The 12,523-nt window shown below is 54.9% G+C and overlaps 1 protein-coding gene across 2 annotated transcripts in view; it reads left to right on the top strand.

Moving 5' to 3' along the window:
* ZNF469 (zinc finger protein 469) overlaps window positions 1-12,523 on the top strand; it is a 174,156-nt gene that overhangs the window by 146,524 nt on the left and 15,109 nt on the right. For both annotated transcript variants that reach the window (XM_074550757.1, XM_074550758.1), the window contains one exon: window positions 8,748-8,816. The gene's annotated coding sequence lies outside the window, so the exon portion shown is untranslated. The remainder of the gene's footprint in view (window positions 1-8,747; window positions 8,817-12,523) is intronic.

The following is a 12,523-nucleotide window of genomic DNA, read 5'->3' as shown; positions in this document are numbered from 1 at the left end:
TTTATTTGGGGTCATCCTGCAGCTCCCCAAGCAGCTCTGGTTGCTCCAGGGGCGCTTTTGTGCAGAGCCCTCACAGCCCCCACCGTGTTCCTGGAGCAGTGTTTGTTCCTCTTCTGCCTCTTTTTCCTCTTTTTAATGGGTTTTTTTGCAAAGCAGCTTTAAAAAAAAAACAACCCAGGGAGGTCCTGTCCTGGTCAATCCATGCAAGTCTCAGTTTGGAAGCAGTGGCCAGGAAGATTAAAGGGTGCCTGGGCAGCAGGGCTGGGTGTCAGGATGCTGCATGGGCTGACAGGGAGTTGTCCTCCTGCTGTCTGTCCCTGTCCCCAGCTCAGCTGGTTTGGGGACAGCCCATTCTGGTGAATCCATTCCCTTCTGCCTTGTAGGGTTGGTTTATTTGGGGTCATCCTGCAGCTCCCCAAGCAGCTCTGGTTGCACTTTTGTGCCCAGAGGAGATGGGAAATGTGGGCACAGCCGTGGCAGGCAGACACCCACACCCAGAATGAATGTTTTCCCTGTTTTTTCACCCCGTGGCTTTGAGGAATCCCGGGATGAAGGCCACTTTCTGTAGCAAAAGGAGGATGTCTCGGGAGCAGGGGAGGGAAGCTGAATCCAGGCTGTGTTTTGGGTCCCGGATCCCGAATGTTTTCCATCACACAGGCAGGTTTGTGTGGGATCACCTGGGCAGGAAACAGCGGGGAAAAGCGATACCCCTTCCCCAACGCCCCCTTCCCCAAAATCCAGCAGCAGCCCAGGGTTTAATGGAAGAAGCAGCCACTTCACAGCAGCTCCTGCTCCATGTGGGAAAATTATTACTTGCAACGTTTGGCTGGAAAAGGGAGGAAAAGGAGCAGCACAGATGAGAGATGCACAAAGTTATTCCTCATCCCCATGCTGGGATGAAGATGCCACATGATTTTTCCCTGAAAAAAAAAAAAAAATCTCTTTTAGAGACTTTAAATCTCCAGAGCATTAAATCTCCAGGTGAAGGGGAAAGAATGCTCTTGGTCTGTGAATTCACTGGGAAAATATGTGGGGTTTGGTGGCATTGCTGAAGGGCTGAGGGAAAGGAATCCTTTCCGGTGTCCATGGGATTAGGTATTGTCTGGGATTCTTTCTGTGGGCAGGAAAAATGTTCCTGGGATGAGAGTGGCCCTTCAGACAGGGAGTGCGGTCCTGACCCCTTTCCCTCTCCTCCCTGCCTTGGGAAGCTGGAGAAAAACTATTAATGAGTGGTTTTCACATTTTTTTTTTCATATTTATTGTTTTTAATTGTCGCTGTTGGGAAGAATTTGGTTTTCCAGCCAGGATATAAAAATATCCCTTTTTCTCCAGACTCCCAGAGGATTAGGCTGTTTCATTCCTCCTTCAGTGGCTGAAGATGAGGAAAGGGATGAGTCACATGGATCCCACCCCAGGCTGGGGGAAATTCCCAAATTCCCTTATTTCTGTGCTTCCCAGCACCTTTTCCCACTCGGCATCCCTCAGCGCTGGGATCCAGCTCTGGGAGCTGTGGGAAGAGCAGCAGCATCCTTTCCTCAGACCTCTGAGGCAACACTTTAAAATCTCCTGAAAATTCTGCCTGAAAACCACATCTCAAAGCAGGAGAGAAATTCCCAATCCTTGCTTTGCATCCCTGAAGAGGGATGTTGTACCTGGAGCAGCACAGCAGCAACAGGTTTGGACTCCAAGAGCTTCTCCAGCTCATTCAGCACCAGCAAAAGGAAAATATTGACAGGATGCCATTCTTCAACCCTCGGCTCATTTTTATTTTTGCCTGATGAAAGAAAAACCCAGCAGCGTGAGGAAGGGGATTTTGTCGCTTGGAGTGTCTCTGGAGAAAACATTCCTGGGAGCAAACAGAGCCTGGATTTGTCTGGGCCATGAATATTGGCATTATTCGTGCAGGGACGGGGCCTAGGGAAGCAGAAAAGCAGGAAAAGCAGCAGGAGGAGCAGCACAGAGGGGTTTCTCCAGCTCGGGATGCCTCGTGCTGTGGTGCAGCACAGGGATGTGTCCCACATCTGCCACCCAGCAGCTGGAGCAGCAGGAAGGGCTGCAAATCCCTGGGCAGGATGGTTTTCATTCCTGGCCCTTTGAAGTTCCAGGCATGTGCTGGGCTCCTGCTCAGCACCTGCGAACAAACCTGACCTGGCTGAGGGGAGATGGAGTGGGGCTGGGAACACCGAGGGGAAACTGATGGAACACCCATGGGAAACTGAGGGGAAACCAGTGGGAAACTGCTGGAACACCAATGGGAAACCGATGGAGCACTGATGGAACACTGGGGAAACCAATGGGTAAGCAATGGAAGACCCATGGAACACCGAGGGCAAACTGATGGAACACCAAGAGGAAAACCAAGAGGAAACCGACAGAGTGACAAGGGGAAGATTATGGGAAACTGATGGAACACCAATGGAACACTGGTGAGAAACCGATGGGAGCAGCAATGGAACACCAAGGGGAAACTGAGGGGAAACCAATGAACACCAATGTGAAACCAAGGGGAAATCAATGAGAAGCCAAGGGGACACTGATGGGAAACCGACTGGAAAGCAATGGAAGACCCATGGAACATTGAGGGGAAACTGATGCAACACCAAGGGGAAAGTGATGGGAAAACCGATGGGAAAGCAATGGAAGACCCATGGAACACTGAGAGGAGACTGATGGAACACTGATGGGAAAACGATGGAACACTGATGGGAAAACGATGGAACACTGATGGGAAAACGATGGGAAAACCAATGGAACACTGATGGGAAACCAATGGGAAACTGATGGAACACCAAGGGGAAACTGATAGGAAACCAGTGGAATACCAATGGGAAACTGATGGAACACTGAGGAGAAACCAATGGGAAAATCAAGGGGAAACCAAGGAGACACTGGTGGGAAACCGATGGGAAAGTGGTGGAACACCAAGGCGAAACCGATGGAACACTAATGAGACACCAATGGGAAAGTGATGGAACACCAAGGGGAAACTGAGGAAACCAAGGGAGCACTGATGGAACACCAATGGGAAACACACCAGGACTAAGCAAAGCTCCTCTCCAGCCCAACTCCACGCTGTGTGAGCCCATCCTGCTTTTCCACAGCTTTGGCCCAGCTGGGTGAGGCTGGCAGTGCCCAGGGCCAGGCTGGCAGTGCCCGGGGCTGGGGCTGCTCTCGGATCCCGCCCGGCTGCCGCGGCGTGCTTGAAGCTGTCCATGAATGTGTCTCTGTTCCCCAGACTTTTTATAGCTCCGGGCGTTTTTCTTGGCCGCAGGCACTGCTGCTCCCGTGGAGAACAGAGAGCATCGCTCAGCGCCGGCCAGCGGGGCTGCGGGGGCTGAGCAGCACAGGTTTTTTGGGATTCTGCTTCCCAAATTTCAGTTTTTCCCCCCTGTGGCTCTGCCCTGGCAGTGCTTTGGTTTGTAGCTCAGATCTGGGAGTGTGCTGGTTTGATTGTCCATCCCTTTCTTAAACTTTTCCCTGCATGGCACATCCCTCCTGCCTTCCAGGAGCCGTGGATTCCAGGGAAACACAGTGCAAGGTGATGGCAAACTTGGCTTCAGGCAGCAGCTGCAGCTGGAGGAAGCCAAACCAGGTCATTCTCCATCAAAATCCCAACAACTCCTCTCCCCTCTCCATGACTGCAGCTCCTCCTTGGACGTGGTATCCACAGGAGCGCCCCAGCCCCATGGCTGGGAGAGGGAGCCTGAAGGAAAGGCAACCCCACAATGCCAAAGCTGCCCTCCCTGCTCTGTGGGCTGTGATTCCCTTCCCTCAGAACTCTCTGCATCCCTTTAGGTGTGGGGCCAGCCCTGGGAATGGGCTCAGGAGAGGTGGCAGCTGGAGCATGAGCACCCTGTCACCCCCAGAGAGACACAGGCAGCACCCAGGGGCCACCCCAGCCACATCCCCCACAGGGATCCCCCAAATCTCCCCATTCCCAGTGCCAGCACGGGGCATCCTCCAAATTTGGGTTCAGCTCAAATTCTCCTTTGCTTCCCTTCCCAGAGCCACGGGAGCAGTGGGGCTTTGCAGGGACAGGCTGGGGTTAAAGCCTGGGGTTAGGGCCAGCTTGGGGTTAAACCTGGCTTTAAATCCAGGCCAGCTTGGGGTTAAACCTGGCTTTAAACCAGCCCAGCAGGGCACTGGGCCGGGGGTGTTTCCCAGCACAGCCCCGTGTGGAGCTGCTCCCCCATCCCTGTGCTGCACTGAAATCGGATCCGGCCCCCACCAAGCCGGGGTTTGTCCTGCAGCATTTTCGGAATGTTTCACATTCGGGAGACACCCGAGGAATGTCTGCTGGGGAGGACAAACAGCCTGCGAGAGGACAGAGCCCCTTCTCCAGGGCTGGCCCTGCTGGGGTCCCGCTGCAGAAGGCGTTTGTTCCATGGAAAGAGAAACTGTGGCTTCTTCCAGCGCCTTCCCAGCGAGATTCACATCCCCAGAGCATCTCCCGAACGCGCAGCCAAGCATTTTTTGGGAGAAGCAGCAGCATCCCTGGCTCTCCCCATCCCCTTCCTCCTCCTCCTCCTCCTCCCTGAACCCCTCGCCCAAAGTTGGCACCGCTCGGGCTGCTCCTTTCAGACACCTTTGCTTCCCTCTGCAGGAAAACTCCATCAATTACAAGTTGGCCTCTCAGAATCCCGTTATCCCAAAAAACTGGACCCCAGCAGGGGTGGAAGTGCTGCCAGGGAAACCCGAGTTCATGTCTGCACAACGTGGCCTGCCACAGCCACCGGCTACTTTTATCTCCATCACTTGACTATTATACTTAATCAGGAAAGGGGAGATATTATATTTTTTTTTATTTGAAATCCACTTTTCTTTTATAGAGAGCAAATTAGAATCACTTTTAATTGAAAAAAAAAAAAGGAAAAAAAGAAAAGCTGATAATATTCTGCACCAAATTTCGGGCAGAGAATAATTAACAGTGCAATAAATCCCCAAAGGAAATGCTCATTAATCTTGTCTTTCCGAAGCAAATTTCAGAGGAGAGCTGATTGAAAACATTGCTAATAATTATAGGAAAGTTGACAGCTTAAAAGCCCCCAAATCTGGCAGCAGTCTCCTCCTATCAGATCCTGTGGGAACTGGTTCAGGCTGGACAGGAGCATCCTGACATTCTGGGACAGCGTTGGGATGGAGGGGAGGGATCTGGGTCTGCAGGGGTGGGCTCTGGCTGTGGCTCATCCTGGGGTGACAGGGTCATCCAAACCAGCTGGGTGGGTGGGATCAGGGCATCTGTGCTGGGGCTGCTGGTCCGTGCTGTGATGGTCCTTGTGCCACCTATGGATCACGTTCTTCCCGTTGTTTGTGTGCTTCCCATGGTCCTTGTGTCATCCTTGGTCCTTGTTCTTTCCATGGTCATTGTGACACATATGAATCTTGTTCTTCCCGTGATCTTTGTGCCATCCATGGTCCTTGGGTCTTGTGCTTCTCATGGTTCTTCTGCTTCCCATGGTCCTTGTGTCATCCTTGGTCCTTGTGCCATCCATGGTACTTGTGCCACCTACGGATCATGTTCTTCCCATTGTTCTTGCGCCATTCATGGTCCTTGTGCCACCTATGGATCTTGTTCTTCCCATGTTCCTTGTGCCATCTGTGGCCTTTGGATCTTGTGTTTCCCACGGTCCTTGTGCCGTTCTGGTCTTAGTTCTTCCCATGGATCTTGTGCTTTTGGATCTTGTTCTTCCTGTGGTCCTTGTGCTTTTCATGGTCTTTGTGTCATCTTTGGTCCTTGTTCTTTCTCTGGTCCTTGTGACACGTATGGGTCTTGTTCTTCCCATGATCCTTGTGCCATCTATCGTTCTTGGATCTTGTGCCATCTGTGGTCCTTGTGCCATTCATGGTCCTTGTGCTATTCCTGGTCTCAGTTCTTCCAGTGGATTTTGGGCTTTTGGATCTTGTGTTTCCCATGGTCCTTGTGACATTTATGGATCATGTTCTTCGCATTGTTTGTGTGCTTCCCATGGTTCCTGTGCTTCCTGTGGTCGTTGTGTCGTCCTTGTTCTTCCCATGGTCCTTGTGACATTTATGGATCTTGTGCTTTCCATGGTCCTTGTGCCACCCATGATCCATTCAAGCCTCAGGTGAGATCCTGCCTCTCCATCAGCCCAATCCTAGCCGTGTCCAGGTCTCTGGGCCTCTGGATCCCTTCATCCAGAGCAGTTTGGGAAGGAGCACCAGGATTTCCCTGCCAGGGCTCAGCAGGGACTGTGTCACAGCCAGGACCTGGATATCAAACTCTGAGGGATGTGCTCATCCAGCCCTTGTCTTCCGCTGTCCCAGGTGCTCCAAGCCCTGTCCAGCCTGGCCTTGGGCACTCCCAGGGATCCAGGGGCAGCCACAGCTTCCCTGGGAATTCCATCCCAGTCCCTCCCCACCCTCCCAGCCCGGAATTCCTCCCCAATATCCCATCCAAACCTCCTCTTTTTCAGTGTAAATCCATTCCTTATCCTGCCCCTCCATGCTCTGTGAAACTTCCATCACCCACCCCAGTGTCTGAGCAGTTAATTAATTTGCATTTTTTGGATATTTTTGCCGGGGTTCCACTTGCTCCAGGCAGGTTCTGCCATCTCAGGGACCCCAGGGTCCCCCCCAGCTGCTCTTTGTCACCCAGAGCCATCATTTCCACGAGGCAGCTGCTCTGCCCCTGGCTGCCCCTTTTATCTGGGCTCTGTTAAATGATCTCAAGTATGTGATATGATAAAGACAAACAAACACCCGCTCAATTTAGTCCACCCTAATGCCAGACTCTACTTTTACCCAAGTAATTAAGATTAATGCAGTTGATAATTTAGGAAGTATTCTTAAATGTACCCTCCTGGCAGCATCTAACATGTAATTTTACCTTCGAAGATTTATCGGAGCACTTAGGTAACAGATAGGTCCTCAGCAAACAGGAGCATTTAGGAGGAAAATGAAAGATTAATATTCCTTAAATAAATGGCAGAAGAAGTCAGGCTTTATTCCAGCCCCACAAAGATGCTGCTGTGAGCCCCAGGGAGATGAAACCCAGCTCCCCTCGGGCTCAGGAGGTCTCACATGTCCCATGCCTCTGGATTTTTAGGGATGCAGATGCTCTGAAGGGCATGGAATCACAGCAGGGGTTTATTTCAGGGGTCTGGGAGCTGCCCCTCACTCGGAGGATGCAGCTCCTGGCTCTGCCCTTGCTCCCTGTGTGGATCCAACCTGGATTTCCCTGCAGTGGATCCCACCTGGCACATCCCAGCTGCTTTTCCTGCGCTGTGGTGGGTGAGGAGAGGCAGAGCTGAGCCCTGGGAGAGCCTCCCCTGTCCCTGTGTGCAGCCATCCCATTTCCTTTGGGATTTCCTTTGGGATGGGGCTGGCACCCAGCTCCCGGAGCAGGGCATTGCCAGCCCACCCTGACCACCCATCCTGGGGCTGAGCCCTGCTGGTGTCACCTCCTGTCCCCCATCCCAGACGTGCAGCCTCCTCTGGAAGGGCCTCGGGGCTGGGAGGGACCCTGGGCATGGAGCCCAGACAGAGCCTTGTGACACTTGGCTTGTGACAGCAGCTGGTGACACCCCTGCATCCTGTGGGGCGTCCTGAGAGCTGCCAGGCTCAGCCTCTCCTCCTTTTCCTCCTCCTTTTCCTCCTGCTCTGTGATGGTGCATGACAAGTGAGGAAGGATTGGGACTCTTTGCAAAATCTGCATCCCCAGACAAAGTCTGGAAATTCGCTGCTCAGATCCAGCAAATCGATTTTGGATCATTGTGAGCAGGAAAGAAACTTTCTGAACAATGTTCCAACTTCTCTGGGCCTGAAGAATCTGCTGGGCATCTCTTCTTGCTCCAGCACAGCCAGACCAGGGCCGTGTCCATGTGTCCCTGTGTGCATCCACGTGTCCCTCTGTACCTGTGTGTGTCCCTGTCCCTGTGTCCCTCTGTGTGTCTGCATCCCCAGAATCTTTCCCAGCCTCTCTCCCAAGGTCCTTTTCAAGCTCTCAGCACTAAGATTTGTCTCCTTCTCACTGTGGTTTCTCCCCAGGGGATCCCCCAGGTTTTCTGTCCCTTTGGAGCAGTGGCAGTCCCCACTCTCAGTCCCTTCCTTCCCTGGGGACAAACAGGGCCCAGGGCTGGCAAGGAAAGTGTCCCATCCCCCTGCATGTGATGCTCCCTCTGCTGCCTTGAGTCCTGGCAGGAGGCAGAGCCCTGATCCTGCCTTTTTTGTGCCTGGGACATGGGTGTGAAGTGTCAGGATGTGATCCATGTTTTCTTCCTCAGCTCCAGGCTGGAGCTGGGGCTGGCAGGGAGGGAACAGCGAGCCCTTAAAACCCCCATCTTTACCCAAATTTGGGGAAAAGCTCCCTCTAGAGGGGCAGGGAGGGTTGGGAATGGCAGGGGCAGAATTGGGCACAGCTGGGAGAGGTTGGCATCTCCCTGTGCCCAGAGTGTGCCCAGGGATGGGGTTTGGGCTTTGGCCACCCTCAATTGCCCCTTCCTCCTCCTCCATCAGTTCCTGCCTCTCAGGTTCGTGGATAGGATGAACCCCAAAGGCATCAGGGATGCTGGGATGGAACTGGGATGAGCAGAGCAGGAAATGGGATCCCAAATCCTCCATTCCCTCATTCCCACAGCCCCCAGTCAAAGGGACCCATCTGGGGGTGGCCAGGATGGGAATTTTGGGGTAGAATCCCCCCTTTTTGGAGCTGAGCACTCCCCACAAGCAGCAGCACCACAGCCAAGCCAGGCACAGATTCCTGACATATTTTTCTCTTTCCTTTGCAGCCAAGAAATTCACTTTTCATGGGAGGTGCGAGTGAGAGCCGGCAGTAGCTGAGCACGGAGGGTGCCAAGGTAGGGCCCAGCTGACAGCACGGGCTCAGGTGCTGCTTTTGGGGGGCAGACTCCCCTGCCCAGCCCAGATGGGCTCTGGGAATGCCCCTGGCTGCAGGGATGGATACTCAGGGGCCTTCTCTGGCCCTGCAGCTGCTCAGTGGCAGGAGGGAGGGAGTTCAAAGGGACTGGAGAAGGGGCAGTTCACAAGGGAAGGGATTTTTCCCAGCTGCAGACAAAGCCATGCTGGGTGGGATCAATCCATCTGGGTGGGATTTCAGCCCTTTAGGCAGGGGTTAAAAGCCTCTTTTTGGGGGCAGAGTGTGTTCAGAGTCACCCTTGTGCCACATGAAGCCACTGAGAGCCCACAGAGCCAGGGGGTTCTGTGTGGGATCCCCTCGTGGAATCCCAGAATTGTTTGGGTTGGGAGGGACCTTAAAACTCTCCCACCCCTGCCATGGGCAGGGACACCTTCCACTGTCCCAGGTGCTCCAAACCCCATCCAGCCTGGCCTTGGGCACTGCCAGGGATGCAGATCTGGGCACCTGTGCCAGGCCTGCCCAACCTCACAGGGAACAATTCCAATTCCCAATATCCCATCTATCCCTCATCTCTGGCAATGTGAGCCATTCCCTGTGTGCTGTCCCTCCATCCCCTGTCCCCAGTTCCTCTCCTGGAGCTCCTGAGGCTCTGGAATGCTGCCCCCACCCCTCTCCCTCCCACCAGCACAGCCAAGGGCAGCTCCAGCTCCCTGGCAGCTGCCACCCAGTTGGCATCCTGAGATTTTCCAGCCACCCCCTCCCACGCCTGTCCCTGATCCCTGAGCCGAGCTGCCACACTCCTGCCTGTGACAGCAGCAGCTCCATGGAATCAGGGAATATCCTGAGCTGGGAGGGACCCACAGGGATCATCAATCCAACCCCTGGCCCTGCACAGACACCCCAACAACCCCACCTGAGGGCATTGTCCAAACTCTTCTGGAGCTCTGGCAGGCTCAGGGCCGTGCCCATTCCCAGTGCCAGCACCCTCTGGGGGAAAAACCTTTTCTGATACCCCCCCAAACCCCCCTGGCCCAGCTCCAGCCATTCCCTGGGTGCTGTCCCTGCCACAGGGACCCATCCCAGGCTGGTTTGTTCCCCCGGCAGCCTCTGAGCTCACCTGGACCAAACCCCAGGCGGAGCCCCCCGAGCAGAGCCCCTCACCCCGAGCCCTGCACGTGTCCCAGCCCCAGCAGGGCTGCCCTGGGCACTGTCCAGAGGCAGAGCAGGAACAGTCCCTGCCTGCCTAATCAGCCCGGGCGATAGAGCAGCGATAGATAAGCGGGGGGAGCGTTATCAGGCTGATTTCCAGATGGAGCTGAGTCACCGCCAGGAACCGACTGCCAAGGTCAGGCAGGGGAGAGGCTGAGCCCGGCTCTGCCAGACCCTGTGCCCCCTCTGCCTGCCATGGGAATGAGCCATTCCCTCTGTTGGAGCAGGGGCTGGCATTTCTTTGTGGGATATTTGGCTTTTTCCTGCTCACACACGACCATTCTGTCTGGTTCCAGCAGAGTGGAGTTTACCCTGCAGAGATCCTTCCCCTGGCAGTGCCCTCCTCATGGTGAGCTCCCTGTAGGGTGCCCCACATGAGCTGCTGGTGGGATCCCACTGTCCTCTCATGGGAAGGAGCCATTCCCTCTGCCCCAGCATTCCCTTGCAGGATATTTAGTTTTTTCCTGCTCACACATGACCATTCTGCCCTCTGCTTCCAGCAGAGTTTATCCTGGGTTTATCCTTCTCCTGGCAGTGCCCTCCCCACACTGTGCTCCCTGTAGGGTGCCCCACACGAGCTGCTGGTGGGATCCCACTGTTCTCTCATGTTAGGGAGCCTTTCTCCGTGCTGGGGGTGCTGTTTTCCCCCAGGATTTGCACCCTGCAGGGAATTTGGGAAGCTCGGAGGTGCTGGGGACCCTCAGCTCAGCCCTGCCCCGCGGGCACAGCCAGCTCCGGTGAATCACAACCCGTCTGGCACGTCAGGCTCCCGGCAGGACGGGACCTGCCCTGCCAGGAGAGTGCCAGGCACGGCTCTCTGTGCCAGCCAGGCTGCTGCCACCGCTGCTGGCCGTGTCCCCTGTCCCCGAGGGGCTGCAGGAGGCCCCAGGGGAGGGACGATGCTCCGAGCCCCCAGCAGGGCACACCAGGGCAGGTGGGGATGGCTCTGCCCGCAGCACAGCCAGCCTGGCAATAACCACAGTGGGTTTTTAAAAGACAAACTCCCTTTGCCTCTGTTCCATCCCTTTCCACCTCCTCTTCCAGGAGCTGAAATGTCAAAATCCAGGGAGTGCTGCCAGTGGAGGAGCCTGGCGCTGAGGGCAGGCTGGGGCTGTAAAAGCCAGAGGGAACAGTCCCAATTTCCATTTTTTCCAGGGTTTCCCACCCCACGGGGGGTGAACTGTGCTTGTGCCAGATCCGTGACCCTTCGGGGGATGGATGCAGGAGCTGCCTGGGCAGTATCACTTTAAATCAGCACAGCCCAGCCCTCCTTATCGATTGCCCCATCGGAGCCTCACGAGGCCCTGGATTTCCCTGCTGGGCCACCTCAGAGCCGTGCCCCGCGGCCACAGCCAGCAGGAGGGACCCCCAGGCAGGGACAGGGGACCCCCAAACCCTGGCAGGGAGATTTTGGAGAACAAATCCCTAATTACACCTTGCCCTTATACCTGTGCGCCATCTGTGATTTGCATGGAGTAAATCCACACCCATTTCCTGCCCAGGCTCTGCCACTGCCAGCAGGACGTGGGTCCCATCAGCAGTGGGACAGTCTTGCGTGCCACCAGCCCTGCTGTCCCCATCCCCATGCCTGTGCCAGCACAGGGAGCAGGATGTTTGTGTCTCCTGGCGCTCAGCACAGCCCTTGCCATGCAAATCCTGCAGCTTTCCAGCCACACGGCCGAGCCTTTCCCTGGCAAAAACAAAAAAAGGCTCCTTTATGTGGCTGAAAAGCCCGACTGTGATAATGTAGCGAGCGCTGGCCTTGGGTATTTTATCTTGGCAAGGAGCCTTTGCAAATTTAAACAGCAGCTCGCGGGCTCTGGAGCCGTGGCTGGCGGAGGCATAAGTGGGGCATTGTTTTCCCAGCAGAGCCCTTTGTGCCAAAGGGCCGCGTGTGAGCTTTGGCCGCGGAGCCGCGCGCTCGGCCCCGACCCCGGATCCGTTTCACTCTGCAGGGTGTGAAATTGGGGAGGAATTCAGGCCTGGGAGCTGGAACCAGAGAGAGGGGATGCAGCCACTCCTGTCTATCCCGAATATCCCAAATTAACACAGCGTTGGGGGTGCTGGGTGCTCAGATTCCAGGTGGGAATGGAGAGGTGAGGTCCTGGATAGATGCAGGGCGCTCTCTTTTTCCTTGGAAAATCTTCTGTGCTCAGGTCACTCCAGGGCAGGATGGGTGAAGCCAGTGGGGTTGGGATGTGTGGGAATTACACCCAGAAGCAGAGGAATAAACTGAATTTCCTGCTGTTCACACCCTACCAGCAGTGCCGTGCCATGACCCACTGCAGCAGACGGTAAAGAAACATTTCCAGTGAGGGAGGAGAAAAAACCCCTCACTGTTTCCAGCAGACTTCCCTTTAGAAAACAGGCTCTTTAAAGCAAAACTTCACCCTTCTTTTTATTAAAACCTTCTTCATATAAAATCCTGGTGGCGCCTTTTAAAAGGCTGCGCTTGACTTGTGCTCCGCGTCCAACGCC

This window comes from Zonotrichia albicollis, chromosome 13 (genome assembly GCF_047830755.1).
Source record: "Zonotrichia albicollis isolate bZonAlb1 chromosome 13, bZonAlb1.hap1, whole genome shotgun sequence".
NCBI classification, from domain to species: domain Eukaryota; kingdom Metazoa; phylum Chordata; class Aves; order Passeriformes; family Passerellidae; genus Zonotrichia; species Zonotrichia albicollis.
The sequence above is the reverse complement of the archived record's forward strand: the minus strand, read 5'-3'. Positions and strand labels throughout refer to the sequence as shown.